We start from the raw sequence: 18597 nt of genomic DNA, 5'->3' as shown, positions 1-18597 counted from the left end.
GATGTTCTGATATTCTGATAAGAACTTGGTATGTTCAGTTTATTGGAAAGAAGACTGAGGGAAGAGATGATAGCAATTTTCCAATGCTTGAAAGATGCCACAGAGAATAGAGGATTCAAATTATTCTCCATAGCTCCTGAGGATAGGATCAGAAGCAATGGGTGAAAGCTCTTCAGAGGAAGATCCAATCTGGAAATAAGGAGAAATTCCTGACAGTGAAAACTAAGAAGAAGTGGAACAGCTTTCTTTCTGGAGTTGTGGGTGTTCCATTGCTGGAGGTTTTCTAGAAAAAATTACACAACTATTTGTCTGAGATGGTATCAGGATCCTGCCTTGGGCAGGGAATAGAAGACCTCCAAGTTCCTTTCCCACTCAGTGATTCTATGACAACCTCTAGTTTGGGTGTCGGCAACCTGTGGGTCTGGAGCTGCATGGAGCTCTTTCATCTCTCTGCTGTGACTCCCTGCCAAACTGGATTCCACCAGTGGCTGGTCCCGCCCCTTGCCCTCCCCTCCCAGTCATTCTTCATCTAGCCTGAGAAGGTAAGGACGATGGCGGGGAATGGAGATTCACTCCATATTCCAGATGGATGGATGGATAGATGGGTGGGTGGATGGATGAGACAGGGAGAAGGTGGGAGAAAGACAGAGAAAGACAAAGATGATAGAGAGAGAGAGAAAGAGAGAGAGAGAGAGAATGAGAGATACAGAGAGGGAGGCAGTGAGGGAGAGGGGGAAAGAGAGAGAAAGAGAAAGATGAAAAAGAGAGAGAAAGAGACAGAGAGATGAGAGAAAGAGACAGAGAGATGAGAGATGGAGGGGAGGGAGAGAAAGGAGAAGGTGGGAAGAGATAGAAATAGAGAGAAAATGAGAGATGAGAGAGAAAGAGAGAGATACAGGGAGGGAGGAAAGGGAGAAAGAGAGAGAGAGAAAGGAGAAAGAGAGAGAAAGAAAGAGAGATGAGAAAGAGAGGGAGGGGTAGGGGTAGGGGGAAGAGGGGGAGAGAGAGAGAGAGAGAGATAAGAGGGAAAGAGAGAGACAGACAGACAGGCACAGAGACACACAGAGAGAGATACCTGTTTCCCATAGAAAAGAAAACACTGGGGGCCACAAAACCTTGATAGGCGTGGCTGGAGGGTCATGTGATTGGGTGGGAGTGAATGACATCAAGTTGGCCACACCCACCCAGGTTTTGTGGCTCCTAGTGTTTTCTTTTCTGTGGGAAACAGGTTCAAATGGCTTATGCTGACATCAGAACCAAAATTAATAAGGAGCACATTATGTTCAGATCTCTGGAAAAGACTCTAATGGCGGAAAAGGTGGAGGGAAGGAAGACAGGACAGCAAGCAGCAAGGTGGATGGACTCAGTTGCAGTGGTCATGGGTGCACCAGCGGAAGACCTGAAAAATCAAGCTAGAGACATGTTGTCATGGAGAAATCTATTTATCTTGTCACTAGGAGTCAACAATGACTTGGTGGCACTAACCAATCAGTCAATCAATAATTTACAAAATTCATATTATGAAGGTATTTTTAAGGCAAGCCAATGAGCAATCAAACCCAGTAAATAGCAAAGGAAAGAAAAAGGGTTTCTTTTTTTTACTTTCTTCTTTGATAATATAGATTGATTTTGTGAGGCTGTTCTAGTTCCTTCCTTCTGAATTTACAAGGAAACTGGAGCTCTATAACTGAAGAAATATATCCTTTAGCACTTGATTGTTTTCCTGCGAGTGAAAGGTAACAAACTAAATTTCTTCCTGCCTTAAATCTGGAATTGTTTTCAGGCAAGACTGATATTAATATTGATGGAGGGAAATGGTATGTATTACTGCACTGTTGAGTAACTAAACAAAACAATTACAACTTAATAAATTAAATTGCTACCTGTAATTATATGCTTATAAAAAGTGATTCTTTCGAGGAATACCAAGATTTTAAATCTATTCATTGAAAAGTTTAGCTGAGATAGACACATGCATTTTTAAAGTGATGAGTTAAAATAAATGAAATGAAACTGCTTTGTATGTTTTATATATATTTTGCTTCGTAAGAAATTGATATAAAATATTAAGTCACTGTAGAAGCTTTTAAATGAAACACTGTCACCTATTAGTGAGAATAACCCTTATTCCTTTGCAAAAGCACTTGGAAATTAGTCAGTCCTCACTGCTGGCACAAATAGCAGCTTTAAAATCCTTTATTACCACCCTGTTTGTCTCTAATATGCTCTGGAATTTTCTTTATGAACAGCGTGGTAGTAAAGAGATCATAACATTCTTTATAGAGAGAATGCTGCCCTGGTGCACGGTTATAATGACTTATTTTTTTAAAAAAAACAAATGGAAATATGGGTAACTCAGAGCAAGTAAAATCAAAATTTAAAATAATATTTTTAGATTTTGAACATTTTTAAATATCAGTAATTATTTTAATGTTTTAACTACTACACTCATACTTTATAGTAACTGTGAAAGACACTAGAGATTATGGGAGCCACTGAGTCGGGGGCATTCATTCATTCTTCTGTGGGATAGCTAGTCAAAATGTAGAAAGAAAGTAACATGCAAAATAGACACAAATATCTGAAACAGAAAAAGTGGGAAACAGCTCTTTTAAAACCATATCAGAAAAATGCAGTTGTAGGTTGCTTTCAAGGGAGTAATGGATGAGTAGACTTCTATGAATAATTCACTGTTTTGAACAGTGTACACTTACTCTAGCAACCATTTGTTTTATAAATCTTGTCCAAATTTGCCAAAAGGTCTATCTGGAAGATCCAAATTTTGACAGAATAAATGGCAGTGCAAATGTGTTGTTTGTGAAAGATCTATTAGCTACTCTTGTTCCTTCTAACTCTGAACCTGTTGTAGCTTCTCACAAAAATTGTATATTTTCCCCGATCCAGAAGATGAGAAACTTCAGGAAGCAAGCTCTGTAACCTGTCAAAAAACCTCATATGATCTGAAAGATAAATTACCTTTGCTTTTGATCTTTTCAGGGGAAACAACAATATTGCAGAAATAAGAAAGAAGTGGCGTTATTGAGTTAGACTTTCTTGATCTTATAAAAACCAAGACATAAGAATATTGATGCTTCCAGTCAAAATAATAAAAAAATTAATTACAGAAGTCAAACACCATAGAAAACTTTATTTTGTCAGGTAAGAAAATGGTCTATATAGTTCAAGACCAGTTATAGTATTTTTATCAATAGAAAGGAATGGACATCATATTCTTTTGTAAATAAAAAATAAAGGATATCATTTTAGGGCATATTGTTATTGAGAAATCTATGTGGCCACTAGGAGTCGACAGAGACTCGTGGGATGTAATCATGCGTGCAGATATTATTATTGTTTTTGCATCTCATCTCAAAATACAACTGAATTTACATGTCTATAAAAGTTTGCTGCCTGAAGAATATGCTTTCATCTATCTTAGTCTTTCACAACAGAGGCATCATCTGGTACAAACTATGCTGAGGAAAAAATGATGAAATGTGTATCATGATTTCATACAACACATATTCCATTGTGTGCTCTACTCCCCCACGTTTTACATCTCATGGTTTCATACCCAGATTTTTTTAAAGAGGATAATGTATCAGGTTTGGTTAAAGGATTAACTTGCTTAATTGCGAAAAAAGAATTGTGAGGAAAAAATTCTTTAGGTCCTATTTTATTTATTTATTTTAAAGGGTTGTATGTGGAAAATAGGCATGGTTTAATGAAATCTGCAGATAATACCAAGCTAGGTATTGTTAACATAAGAAAAGAAGCAGGAAATTATGCAGAATGAATTGGGATGACCTCATGAATTGGAACAATATAAATGGAATGCAATTTAATAGTATGAAAAGTAAGATCATGAATGTGAGATCAAGCAATATGTATTTTGTTACCGGCTAGGACTTATTAATTGAAAATAACTGAAGAGATACAGGTTTATTGCTTGATTATATGCTGACAAAGACCCACTGACAAGATGCAGTTGCTAAAAGGGCAAATTAATTCTTGGGTATATTTGTGTGAGGTCTATAAGTTGCCAACACAAACAGTTCCAATTGAGTCATCCTTGGCCCAACTATAAGTAAACATTCAACTAAGCCAAAAAGAGAGAATATACTATATGTGTACATTTGCTGCTTTTTCTCAGTCAGCAAAATGTCTTAAGATGTTCTTCTGAGCATGTTTCAGAGATATCTAAGAAAGAGAAATAGGAATAATATCCACTAGACACGGCTGGATTCAAACAATGCATTAAGTAATCACTGCAACAATCACAACCTGTTGAATAAACAATAATTACTACTTAAACAATAATTACTACTTTTATACATTACACTAAGCTAAATAAAAAACATAGTTAACATTATGTGTGAATTGTATCAACAGATTAAGTCAAAACCAATCATACTACAGTCCATTAAGCTATGAAAACCAAGAAACATGGTTTATAAAACATCTGTCATGACTCAGCATTATGTATGAATTCAGACATGTGAGGTTTATTAAAAAATCATAATTAAGCAAACATTATTTCTGAATATTATGTATACATATGAACTCAATACCACATATAATGTTGAACTCATTTCTTTTTGTGCCACAAAATTTTGTCTCATAATTTTCTGATACTTAACAATGGGATTCAAATGGGAAAGCAATAAACTTGCTGCCCTTTGATGATTATCACTATTAGTGTTATTAAACTTCACAATAATTTATAACAATTACCATCTTCAGTTCATCCTTTTATTGTCTTAGTAACCACAAGAATTAAATTTATGCTTCAAAATAGCTGTTTCTTCTTTTCCTTCCCCTTCCTATTTCAAATAACACCTGTGACTTTGCTCTGAAGCGCTCAGCTATTTAGTTATATTTTTGAGTTGTGTTTCCTATTCATTTTGTAGAAGATGACTTTGATTAAAGTTTCATAAGGAGAGAATTTTGTGCATATATTCTAGGAAAGAGCGTCTCAAATATATACTACAGAAATAAAAAGGTAACGAAGGTTTTTCAAGATGACATCATGCTTAATATGGACAAGACATGACCACAAATAACCTACAATAACCTTTTAAAATTAGTTTTTTCCTGACTTTATAAAGCAATATTTTATTTGGCAGCTTTTCATTGGCATGCACGTCCAACAGTTTTGTTTGTTGTCTGTAACCAGGAAGATACAACCAGGATTTTCACGTAAACTTCCTTCAGTTAATGTGGTTTAGCAATTTTTTGGCTCATTGTTACAAATTGCTGCTGCTGATTTTTTTTCCCTTTGGAATGTGTACTAAGAACAAGAATATGAAGACTAGAAAAATTGTTTTAACTTCAAGATCATTTCATCCAAAAAGAGTTATAATGGCTTTTCAAATACTAGCTATAGCATTTTATATTTAGCAGTTATGTAATATTATGCTATTGTGAACACAAAAATGGGTGGAAATCTGACTCTATCCACCGAAGCATTGCAAGACAGCAAGAGGCAAATTATTATTTGTAGAAAGATGTATGTAAAAAAATAATTTCTAAACTGGGGCTAGGCAAGTCATATGAAAATAACAGAAATGCTGTTTAGGCCATCAAATCCAGCTACATGAAAAAAATCTAAATAAAAGCATCTTTAACAGATAACTGTCTCATCTCTGCTAGGTAACTAGATTGAATGATGAACATTTATCAATATTAGAAGATTCCATTTTTAACTTTAATCTCTCTTCCAGTAATGATGATCATCTTTCAAAAAAAACAACTTTAGATTTTGGAAGATTTTAAGTGTAGCAAAGAGGAAATAAGGAAAACGATATACTAAAGCAATCATGCATATAAAAAGAACTGAAATGCTGCAAAGTATCATTCGAAATCTTTTCTCTGTCTTACCATTTGAAATAGGAAAAAATGTATTAAACGTTTGTTCTGAAAACAGAAGTCCATCATACTTCCCTTTGTCCTTCATATAATCTTGTCATTTACTGTTTTAACACTCAAAATAATATTGATACAAGTAACTGTATGCAAATGTTGAAGTCTTTCCAAAACTTAATTTGCAGTTTTTATTATCCTTGATTATTAACCATCTTGATTAAAGGCAAGATCTAAATGGCTGGAAAAAACAGTTTCTATACTATAATTTGCTTTGACTTAGTTTTTTGGTATTATTTTAAAATATACTGATTGCTTTTTTGGCATAGCACACCTTCTTGTCCTTGAATATACTATATCTGTTAATTTGGATTTCCTTTATGTGAAAACAGGGTCATTTGGTATTAAAATTAAGTTAAAATAATGCCAACTTTTGTTTCATGTCATTGGGTGCCTCTAAGCTATTGAAGTTATTTTGATGTGAAATCCACAGAACTTTGATTTTGACATATTGTTCTTCTTCTTAGTACATTTGCAGTATTTGGAATTCTTCAAGAAATCAAGTACTGTGGAGTTTTCATATTGGAAAGTGGCCAAAAGAATAGAAATGAAAGAATAAATCTAACAGGACACCTTGGATTTGATTTCCAAAATATATTTCAGAATACATGAGAATTCAGCATGGCACCTTTATGCATTAGAATAGCTACATCTTTTCCTGGGATTATGTGCTAGCTTTAAGATATTTCATGTTCCTTTATGCACTAAAACATCTTTTGAAAGGTGAGCATTTGTCTATATATTCAGTATATATTCAGCCCTAAAAACTGTTTCCAATTTGAAGCAGTGAATAGGTCTGTGATGGCAAACCTATGGCATGCGATCGTTGCCCTATCTCAGTGCATGTGCACGCCAGCCAGCTGATTTTCCAAAAGCTTTCATGGAGCCTGGGGAGAGCAAAAATAGCCTTCTCCATCACCATCCTGGAGGCCCTGGCAAAACGGCCATTTCCAGCCTCCGGAGGGCCTCGGGGCGGGGGGGGAGGTGGTTTTCGCCTAGAGCCTGGGAAAAATGAAAAACAGGCTTACAGGGCCCACCGTGCCATCACGTGCCAAAAGCGAGGGGAGCGCAGGGTGTGCGTACATGTGCAGGGGCTGGGCACATTGAATTATAGGTGTGACACCCCTCCCCCCCGGCACTCCCTCCGCTTTTTGCAAGCGATGGAAAAAAGGTTAGCCATCACTGGAATAGGTCATGTGTGTTTTTTGTCTGTATATATCCTAACAAAAGGATTAAGAAGAAGAACTTCCAGAATTTTCTTTTCTTTTTTCTTTTTAAAATGTCAGTAACAAATTATTATTAAAACAAAGTATCATGCATGGAAAGGAACAAAATTATTTTGTTGTTTGATCTGATATAACAAGTATTTTTAAATTTTAGATTTTGGTAAAGCTTATATATTTAAGCTTTTTGTAAAGATCAGGAAATGATTACCACTTCTCTAGTGTTGTGATATTTATTTATGAAAATGTTCCAGTCAGGTCTGCATATTCAAATTCTTCCTGGTCCACTTTCATGAGTACAACCTAAATCTCTGGCCCAGAATGATTCAAAATATAATGATCTATTTTCATTAGCTTGCAGAAGAGATGTTACCTACAAGCACCTAACATGATTTGCTAATTCTCTTAAAATATATAATTATACAAATAATATAATATTAAATATTACAATATTTAATTTTTTCAATTAAAATTGAGCCAGTAAGATCTATTTCTATTCTCCTCTTAAATAAGCTGGTTACCTGAAATAATTTGTCTAAATGATGAGCCTTTGAAGCAATGTAGATGAAAGAAAAGGGAAAACTAGCTAATTTGGAAGCCATACTAAGAATCTGAACAAAATTTGAAAATGAAGTGGTTTAATCAGTGTCAAAATTCATGACCCTATGTGTCTTATAATAGTATAGTACAGTGATGGCTAACTTTTTGCCATCGTGTAACAGGGCGGTCGTGTGTGCCTGCATGCCCATTCCCATAATTCTATGCGCTCTGCTCCTGCACATGCAGGTGCTGCTTCCTCACTCCCACCACTCTTGGTATACAATGCCCCAGTAGGCCCATTTTTCTCTCTCACCTGCTCCAGAGCCTTTCTCGGAGTCTGGGGAGGGCTAAAACGGCCTTCTCCCCCTCCCCCTCCCCCACCCCAAAGCCCTCCGGTGGCCAGAAATAGCCCATTTGTCAACTTCAGATGTGACTGGAAGACTCATTTTTTTGCTGTCCCCAGCCTCCCAAGGCTCTCTAGGAGTCTGGGGAATGTGAAAACAGCCTTTCCCACCCCCCAGAGGCTGAAAATGGCTCGTTTGCCAACTTCCAGTTCGTTTCTGGCCTTCAGAGGGCCTCCAGGAGGATGGGGAAGGCCCTTTTTGCCCTCCCCAGACTCCTAGAGAAGTTCTGGAGGCTGGGGCCAGCCAAAAACGGGCCTTCCCCACCACCACTCCAAGGCCCTCCAGAGGCAGGAAACAGCCTGTTTCCCTACTTCTGGTGGGTCCAAAAGGCCCAAAAATCAGCTGGCCGGCATGCACATGTGCATCAGAACTGAGCTCATGTGCCCACTGATATGGCTATGCATGCCACCTGTGGCACATGTGCCATAGGTTCGCCATCATGGGTATAGTAGATAAATATATAAATGGATATGGCTCCAAAGGAAGCTATTGCAATGTTGGAGAAAGATGATTTTGTACTGATATCTAAGACTACTGTATGCTGAATTCTGTTTTCCATAATTCTATATTGGATGAATTCAGAAACAGCTAGGAGCCTTTGTAGCCTTAAAAAAAGCATTTATCCATATTTCATAGGTTATTTAAATGCAGCTTCTTTCTCTAATGTCTTAATTATATAGCTCTCTGACAATATATGTCTTGAATGAAAAGAAAAGTTTCACTAATGAAACATGCCCTATTGACCTAGCCAAAATTAACTGGCTTTGCAAGAATATAGCCAGCCATGTAAAAACAGGAAGCTGTATTTCCCCAAGTAATTCTGATTCACCATGAGAAAAACAACTGGTTTTCTCTCTCTCTTAATGTGTAAAAATGTATGGGCAGGAATAAAGCATATATATGCCTTTCTTTAAGGTGTGTGGGTGTATGCGTGCCTGCGTGCTTCCAGTAGAGGTTCTCCAGCACTAATTTCAGGAGAAGCCTGGACTCAAACATAGTCTGATTTAGACAAAGGTTTAATTTTGCACGATTACCGTATATACTCGAGTATAAGCCGAGTTTTTCAGCACATTTTTTGTGCTGAAAAACGTCCCCTCGGCTTATACTCGGGTCTATACGGCTTATACTCGAGTTTTTTTTTTTTTTAAGCCCCTCGGCTTATACTCGAGTATATACGGCTTATACTCGAGTTTTTTTTTTTTCTTTTTTTCACATTTTACCGGACGGAAGCCCTGCCGGTGCAGTGAGAGGGCGGGGCGGGGGAGCCGCCAGCCTTCTCAGCTGAGGGAGGGAGGGTTTCCCCAACCGGTAGGTGCCTCATTTCCCACCCTCGGCTTATACTCGAGTCCCCAGTTTACCCCAGTTTTTGGGGTAAAATTGGGGACCTCGACTTATACTCGGATCGGCTTATATTCGAGTATATACGGTACTGTTATTCAGTGAGCTGGGCAGAAAAATCCCATTATTTCTCAACAAGCACAATTTTTCTAAAATAGATTACCATTATCTTAACCCCTCAAAAAACACCAGAAGGTAAATCTTCCTTAATATTCATTATTTTGTGATAGTTTCTCAGCAGTAACATTATATTTTTCCCCATAGATGGCAGATTTTTTTAAAAAATACTCTACATGCCAACACATCTGCTTAACATGTTAATTTGTGGCTAGATTTTCATGTGGAATGGCCTGTTTAAATGGACAGAGTGGGCAGGTGATTCCCTTGAGAGGGAAGAATGTGCATCAGGTAGATTGTTGCAAAACTGATTTGAAATAAATTGGGTCCCTATCAAAAATGCCATCCGCTTTGTCACCCTAACATCTACCTTTAGCCGACTATATGACTATAGGTGTCTTTATGGAGTTTGAATTACTCCATAATCATTCACTATTGTAGGACATGGGAAACTCTCTTTTTTCATTCTTCTTGCTTTCAAAAAGCACAAATTAAATCACACTAATTAGTGAATAACATACAATTTAAAAATGAAGTTTAAATATTGTGGCATAAATATGCCATCCACATATGTGTTCACTAGTGATGGAATTCTAATTTTTTTACTACCGATTATGTGAGCTTGGTAGGTGTGGTGTGGCGTGATGGGCGTGGCTTGATGGGCATGGCAGGGAAAGAATACTGCAAAATCTCCATTCCCTCCCCACTCCAGGAGAAGGATACTGCAAAGTCCCCATTCCCTCCCCACTCCAGGGGAAGGATACTGCAAAGTCCCCATTCCCTCCCCACTCCTGGGGGAAGGATACTGCAAAATCTCCATTCCCTCCCCACTCCAGGAGAAGGATACTGCAAAATCTCCATTCCCTCCCCACTCCAGGGGAAGGATACTGCAAAGTCCCCATTCCCTCCCCAGTCCAGGGAAGTATACTGCAAAGTCCCCATTCCCTCCCCACTCCTGGGGGAAGGATACTGCATAGTCCCCATTCCCTCCCCACTCCTGGGGGAAGGATACTGCAAAATCTCCATTCCCACTCTACTCTGGGCCAGCCAGAAGTGGTATTTGCCGGTTCTCCGAAAATTTCTGCTACAGATTCTCCGGAACCTGTCAGAACCTGCTGAATAGCACACCTAGTGTTCACAAGCTACATCCAATTCCCCAAACCAAAGCAGGGTCTTGACTCACTAAGTCCACAGAGAGAATTTGACCTGTCTTTGAAGGATCTGAGGCAAATGATAAGTTGTGTCTTAACATACTGCAATCCCCTTTTGTTCAATCAATGGTCAGCCTCTTTTCAATACTAATAAGGTGGCAGTGACTGAAATGTAAATTGAACTTACACTGGAAAAAAAAAACCCAAACAGGAATATTTCAGGATACTCTTGTTTACTCCACTTTTATTTTCATTTTAATCTTATATAAAATAGTTTATGAACTCATCTCCAGTCCAATTAAACTACATTAAACCCAGAAAATATACAAAATAGCCTTCCTAACCTGCTGTCTTTCAGAAGTAATATTAACACTGTGACTGCTCAGAACCAGTCATGACACCAATGAGTTGAAGACTGATTTAATCAACTGGTGGGGCAGAAAACAACTATTATAAATAAAAAATAACTACATAATCAACTAATGTTAAAATAAAAATATTTGGTAATTGTACTACTAAATATTGAATAATTTAATAATTTTATGGCCCTTTGGAATTTAATAATTTTATGGCCAGTTCTCATAAATCAAGGTAGTCAATACTATTACTTCCACATTTATAGAAACCAAAAATATGTCTCATTATGTTACAGAGTTACATTACATAATAGAACAAGAATGAAATATAGATTCTTTATTACACCCACAGTAGACTTGTTAGCAAATGAAAAATAATAGAAATTAAGAGATACTTCACAATGTTTCCCCTGTAACAGATGTAACAGCTGTACATAAGTGGTGTCTTTAGTGCTGATTTATTAAGGTTATAATAGTGAGCGTAGGACAGTTAAAATGTACATCTATAAGAAGTACACAAATGATAACGAAGTAAAGCAAAACAAAATAGATAAAAATAAAACTAAGTTAAAGTTTAAAAGGACTTCCCTGTGTATTATTCCACTTTAAGCCTTCTTATGGCAATAGCTCCTGATAAGAACTTGGCAACTCTGTTCATAATGCAGAGTCCTGATCTGAAAACAGGAAAGGAATTGTCTTACCTCATTGAAAACTACAAATGTCATGCACTTTTTGTACCACTGCTATAGAGGCATTCTTAGAAAATAAAATGATATGTGGTTGTAGCATAGTGTTTTGTCTTGAAATGTTCTGTTCAGAAAAAAAAGTAAATCAAAAGTTAGAGTAATAGCATTCAGTCTGAAGATATAATGAAGAGAGATCCTATCAGTTTCCCTTTTGATAAATTTAAAAGAAAATTGAGAGCTATTGAATAAATAAAATAAATAAAATGGTTCTTGTGATTGTCTGTATCTACTACAATGATTATTTTTATAAAAAAGCATGTTAGCTTTTCAATAAAATCAGAACCTTAAAGTCTGCTCATTACCAAATATATAAACCTGGCATCAACCGTTCTTGAGTGACATTAACTAATGTGCATAGTGGTTTAAGTTGCTTTAAGTTCTGGCAAATTCACAGTAAAGTGAATTTCCTGGCTGACTCGGAGCCTTGTCATTTCCCTTTTTGTTAAAACTTTTGTCTACCAAAATAGGTTGCTTAAAAAAAATTAGGTACCTTCCTGAGCTTTTGGAGGAAAGGTGGAGTGTGACAGGCACTATAACAATAGAATTTTATATTTATTGTTGCTATGTAAGCACAATAGGCTTTGGCAAATCAAAATAAAGCAGATTTAAAGAAAAATTACATACATGTGTCCATACACACATATGCAGCTAAGCACACATGGTTAAAAAATCTATAGACTAAAGAATCAAATTGGTTATTTTTCTATTAACCTTTATCAAAACTGCAGAAGTGTACTGTTTTCCATGCAGTCCCAAAGTGATTCACTTTAATAGCTTATGTAACCAATGCAGATTGGTTATATATCTTCACACTGATGATTAGATTATACTATAAATCAGTAATGTGACTTGCCTTATACTTTTTAAAAATAATTTTATAAGAAGATCTGTCACACAATAGCACATTGTTCCAGGTGCTGAAATTAACCAATAATATTCAGAATCCATTGGACCTATAGAGTCATTAGACTTTATAGGTCCAATGTTTGTTTCTCCGTGTCATATACTCTGTTTCCCCAAAAATAAGACATTCCTTGACAATAAGCCCAGTTGGGCTTTTGAGTGCATGCGCTAAAAATAAGCCTCCGCCCGAAAATAAGCCCTCCCTGAAAATATTTAAATGCAGAGCTGGAAATCAGGTAAAACGGCAAGAGGAGCCCTATCTTGCTCCATGTGCCCCAAAATACTAAGACCTCTCCGAAAATAAGGCCAAGCACTTATTTTGGGGTTCAAAAAAATATAAGAAAACATGGTAATATATGTGGGTGTATGAATAATTTTGTATTTGTTTGTTTGTTTGTTTGTTTGTTTGTTTGTCATGATTATGTAGTGTATATTGGAGGTGGTGACCCTTTGAGAACTGTATGCAATGAAATTGCATTTTAATGTATGTCGATTCAAAGTGACAATAAAGTTATTCTATACTTGTACTTATTGTACAAGTATAATAAGTAATTGATCTCTTATATATTTCCAACTTCAATTATTTATTCGGGCTTATTTTTCTATTTATTCTCATTTCTTCTTCTTCTCAGAAATTACCTGTATAGGTAATAGACAAAGTCTGAAGGATAGCCCCTCCTTAATATAATTGTTGGAGAATGAACTTCTATTTCAGTAAAGACAGGGAAGGGAGAGCTATCTTTTTTGAGCTATCATTTATTATGCTATAGTCCCTCTGCTGGACCAAGTAAATATAACAGACACTTGACATTTCCTTTGCAATTCCTAAGTACAATTATTCCAGTACATGGAAAAAAAATCCCTTAAACACTTACATCCTTGACAGTAGCAGAGTGAGAATTAAATTAATGAGTACTGTGGCTGTTTGCTTTTCACAGCACACCTCATATTTGCTTCATTCTATCTTTTGATGAAGAACAATGGACAAAACTATTTATTGCCTATAGTACTGTTTTAGATGGTCAGCCTAGACATGGTAGGGATGAAGGGGAAAGTGGAATATGGTTTGGGGACCATCTACACATGATAGTATACAATTAACATCATATGAGAGCCACAATTCTACCTATGACTCAATCCATGTTCATGAACAAGTTCTCTTCCCACATTGGTTCTGCTTTACCAAGAAAAATAATCCCATTGGAATGTATAATTAAATCAGAACTGGGAACATGTGATCCTCCTGATATCTTTAGATTCCAATTGCCATTAAACCAAGCAAGTGAATCCATGGTGGGGGATGATAGGAATTCTGGTCCAAAAATATCTGAACAATGTAATTTTTCAACAGTTTTAATAGTAAGAAAAATCAGGATATAAAGGTAAATAATTGGCCAAGATTATGCAAACATGTCCAGCAATTCCTTCTCTAAGTCATATTGCAAATGATTCGACATGCCTCTGATTATATGATCTGGTCTTACAACATTGGGATGTCACCTATAAAGTTTGCAGTGAAACATATTTGCTACGTAATAAGGCAACAACTAAGAATAAAAAAATACCTAAAATAAGATTAATTTTACTGTTGCTCCTGATACATACTAGTTGCATGATCTCCATCCGACAATATATTTTGACTGACTTATTGTATTTTATATTCTTAGTACATATAATCAAAATATCAACATATATCCACTTAGGTATAAGAAAATCACAATCTAATATAAAAGGCAATAGATGCAATTAAAAGCAGTAGTGAAAACCTCATTTGCTAATTGCCCACTGGAACTATTCACACTAAACAGTTTCTGGTAGGTAAACAGTTAGGCAGCCTAATATAGAGAGAATATGAGACCATTGCAAAGTGTGGACGTGCAGCTGCAACATTATCTCTTGTCCTGGGAATTACAATGAGGGTATTTATAGCTTAGTATCAGGCCAGGCAATAGACAAGAAGCCATTTAGGACTTTCTAGATAAAAACACATATTATATGTGTTTCTAAATAGAATAGAATAGAATTTTATTGGCCAAGTGTGATTGGACACACAAGGAATTTGTCTTGGTGCATATGCTCTCAGTGTACATAAAAGAAAAGATACTTTCATCAAGGTACAACATTTACAACACAATTGATGATCAATATATCAATATAAATCATAAGGATTGCCAGCAACAAGTTATAGTCATACAGTCATAAGTGGAAAGAGATTGGTGATGGGAACTATGAAACGATTAATAGTAGTGCAGATTCAGTAAATAGTCTGACAGTGTTGAGGGAATTATTTGTTTAGCAGAGTGATGGCCTTCGGGAAAAAACTGTTCTTGTGTCTAGTTGTTCTGGTGTGCAGTGCTCTATAGCGTCGTTTTGAGAGTAGGAGTTGAAACAGTTTATGTCCAGGATGCGAGGGATCTGCAAATATTTTCACGGCCCTCTTCTTGATTCGTGCAGTATACAGGTCCTCAATGGAAGGCAGGTTGGTAGCAATTATTTTTTCTGCAGTTCTAATTATCCTCTGAAGTCTGTGTTTTTCTTGTTGGGTTGCAGAACCGAACCAGACAGTTATAGAGGTGCAAATGACAGACTCAATAATTCCTCTGTAGAATTGGATCAGCAGCTCCTTGGGCAGTTTGAGCTTACTGAGTTGGCGCAGAAAGAACATTCTTTGTTGTCCTTTTTTAATGATGTTTTTGATGTTAGCTGTCCATTTGAGATCTTGCGATATGATAGAACCCAGAAATTTGAAGGTTTCTACTGTTGATACTGTGTTGTCAAGTATTGTGAGAGGTGGAAGTATGGAAGGGTTTTTCCTAAAGTCTACCACCATTTCTACGGTTTTGAGTGTGTTCAGTTCCAGATTGTTTTGGTTGCACCACAAGGCTAGTCGTTCAACCTCTCGTCTATATGCGGATTCGTCATTGTCTCGAATGAGACCAATCACTGTTGTGTCATCTGCGAACTTCAGTAGCTTAACAGATGGATCATTGGAGATGCAGTCATTGGTATACAGAGAGAAGAGAAGTGGGGAGAGCACACAGCCTTGGGGGCCCCTGTGCTAATTGTACAGGTATTTGATGTGATCTTGCTTAGCTTCACCTGCTGCTTCCTGTTTGTTAGGAAGCTTGTGATCCACTTACAAGTCTGTTCCGGTACCTGTAGCTGGTTTAGCTTAGTTAGAAGAATGTCTGGAATGATGGTATTGAATGCTGAACTAAAGTCTACAAAAGGACCCTTGCATAGGTCTTAGGAGACTCAAGATGTTGTAGGATGTAGTGCAGAGCCATATTAACAGCATCATCTGTTGATCTATTTGCTCGGTATGCAAATTGCAAGGGGTCTAAGAGCGGATTCGTGATGGTTTTCAGGTAGGAAAGCACTAGCCTTTCAAAGGTTTTCATGACTACAGATGTTAAAGCAACTGGTCTGTAGTCATTCAGTTCCTTGATGGTGGGCTTCTTGGCACTGGGATGATGGTAGGCGTTTGAAGCAAGAAGGAACATAGCACATCTCTAGTGATTTATTGAAAATATGGGTGAAGATGGGGCCAATTGGTCAGCACAGACTTTTGAGCAAGAAGGAGTTATCTTGTCTGGGCCTGGAGCTTTTCCTGGCTTTTGTCTGTGAAATAGGTCCTGCACTTCCTTTTCTGTGATCACTAGGGGTTGTGAACCCAATGAAATGGGGTCAGTTGTAGGAGGCTTGGCTGTTGTTGGTGTGTCTGAGATGGGGTTGTGGAGATAGGTGGCTGTAGTTTCCTTTCAAACCTGCAGTAAAACTCATTCAGGTCATCTGCCAGTTCTTGATTACCTTCAGCCTGGGAAGGAGGTTTGCCATAGCCCGTGAAATTTTTAACAGTTTTCCACATGTTTGCTGGTTCATTTGCTGAAAATTGATTCTTTAGCTTTTCAGAGTAGCTTTTGCTGCTCTTATCTCCTTGTTAGGGCATTTCTGGCCTGATTGTACAGCATTTTATCACCTTTTCTGTAGGCTTCCTCTTTGGAATGTCGTAGCTGCTTAAGTTTAGGTGTAAACCAAGGTTTGTTATTACTGTGTATTCGCAAGTTCCTTGTAGGTACACATAGGTCTTCACAGAAGCTGACATATGATGTTACAGTATCTGTGAGTTCATCCAGGTCTGCAGAGGTATCTTTAAAATATTCCAATCAGTGCAGTCAAAACATGCCTGTAGCTTTAATTCTGATTCCTCCGTCCAGGTTTTCACTGATTTAATTATTGGTTTTATGGCTTTAAGTCTTTGCCTGTAAGCAGGTACAAGGTGAATCATGCAATGATCAGAGTGTCCTACAGCTGCACGTGGTAAAGACCGATAGGCATCTTTTAGTGTTGTGTAGCAGTGGTCTAGAGTATTCTTGCCTCTGGTGGGACAATTGACATGCTGAAAGTATTTTGGTAGTTCTTTCCTTAAGTTTGCCTTGTTTAGATCTCCCAAAACAATGGCCAGTGAATCAGGGTGTTTGGCTTCAGCCTCCATGATTTGGTCAGCTAGAGTTCGTAATGCCTCGTTTACACAGGCTTGTGGTGGGACATAAACAGCAATTAGAAGAAATGAGGAAAATTCACGAGGCGAATAGTAAGGTTTGCAGTTGATAATTAGAGTCTCTAAATTGTTGTCACAGAATTTGTAAATTATGTTAAAATCTTGACACCAGGATGAATTAATATATAGGCATAAGCCTCCTCCTTTCTTTTTACCAGATGTTTCTGGAATCCTGTCTGATCGTTCAATTTGAAATCCTGGAATGTTCAGGCTGCTATTTTCAATTGATTCATTTAACCAGGTTTCAGAGAAGCATAGGACTGCTGAATTGCGAAAATCAGAATAGTATTTGTTTAAGAGGAGTATTTCATCCATCTTATTTGCAAGTGAGCGTATATTTGTTAGGAAAATTGAAGGCAGAGGAGTTTTAGTGCGAGTTCTTAGCTTGATTAAGATCCCAGATCGTTTACCTCTTTTCCTTCGTTTCCGTCGTTTGGTTTTTTTAGTAATCCATGGCTCCGTGGGAATTGCCTCCTCCTGTGTTAGAATCTCCTCCGTGTTTGTAAAGACAGGCGGGGGTGAGATTAAAGAAAGCTGCTCCTTAAAGAAATGTTCCTTAATTTTTAGCAGATGGTCTCGTGAGTAGGAAATCCGTAGTGAGTCACAGAGAACAATTAGAAATAAAGAAACAATTAGAGAGCATTTCACCGAGGCAGCCTTCGTCGGCGCCATCTTAGGTCAATATAAATAAAAACACATTGAATTTCAGGCACAATTTCAAGCAATTCAACCACAGAACAGGTAGGTTATGGTTATATTAACATGATAAATGAATACTAACAAATAAACAAACCAGCACGTAAACAAATAACGGTAAACAAACCATTAATCGCAAATAATGAAATGGTTGCCATTAAATGACTTTAGAAATGGGATAAAATAATACAACAATTACTATACATGTATTTAGCACAGCCCCCCACAAGGCTGTGTGCTCTCCCCACTTCTCTCTATATACCAATTACTGCATCTATAACAATCCATCTGTTAAACTACAGAAGTTCGCAGATGACACAACAGTTATCAATTTCATTCAAGACAATGATGAATCCGCATACAGACAGGAGTTTGAACAACTAGCCTCGTGGTGCGCCCAGAACAATCTGGAACTGAACACACTCAAACTGTAGAAATGGTGGAAGACTTTAGGAGAAACACTTTCATACTTCCACCTCTTACAATACTAGATAATACAGTATCAACAGTAGAGACGTTCAAATTTCTAGATTCTACCATATCGCAAGATCTAAAATGGACAGCTAACATCAAAAACATCATTAAAAAAGGACAACAAAGAATGTTCTTTCTGTGCCAACTAAGAAAGCTCAAACTGCCC

The 18597-nt window shown here is 37.2% G+C and overlaps 1 long non-coding RNA gene across 1 annotated transcript; it reads left to right on the top strand.

Moving 5' to 3' along the window:
* Positions 1-1724: 1724 nt before the first annotated feature.
* Positions 1725-5851, top strand: LOC131196982 (uncharacterized). Its single transcript, XR_009154856.1, has 3 exons — positions 1725-1817; positions 2998-3159; positions 5724-5851. It is a non-coding gene; the product is annotated as an uncharacterized LOC131196982 (long non-coding RNA).
* The last annotated feature ends 12746 nt before the right edge of the window (positions 5852-18597 follow it).

This window comes from Ahaetulla prasina, chromosome 4 (genome assembly GCF_028640845.1).
Source record: "Ahaetulla prasina isolate Xishuangbanna chromosome 4, ASM2864084v1, whole genome shotgun sequence".
Classification (NCBI taxonomy): domain Eukaryota; kingdom Metazoa; phylum Chordata; class Lepidosauria; order Squamata; family Colubridae; genus Ahaetulla; species Ahaetulla prasina.
Note: the sequence above shows the minus strand (reverse complement) of the source record. Positions and strands in the feature narration are given on the sequence as shown.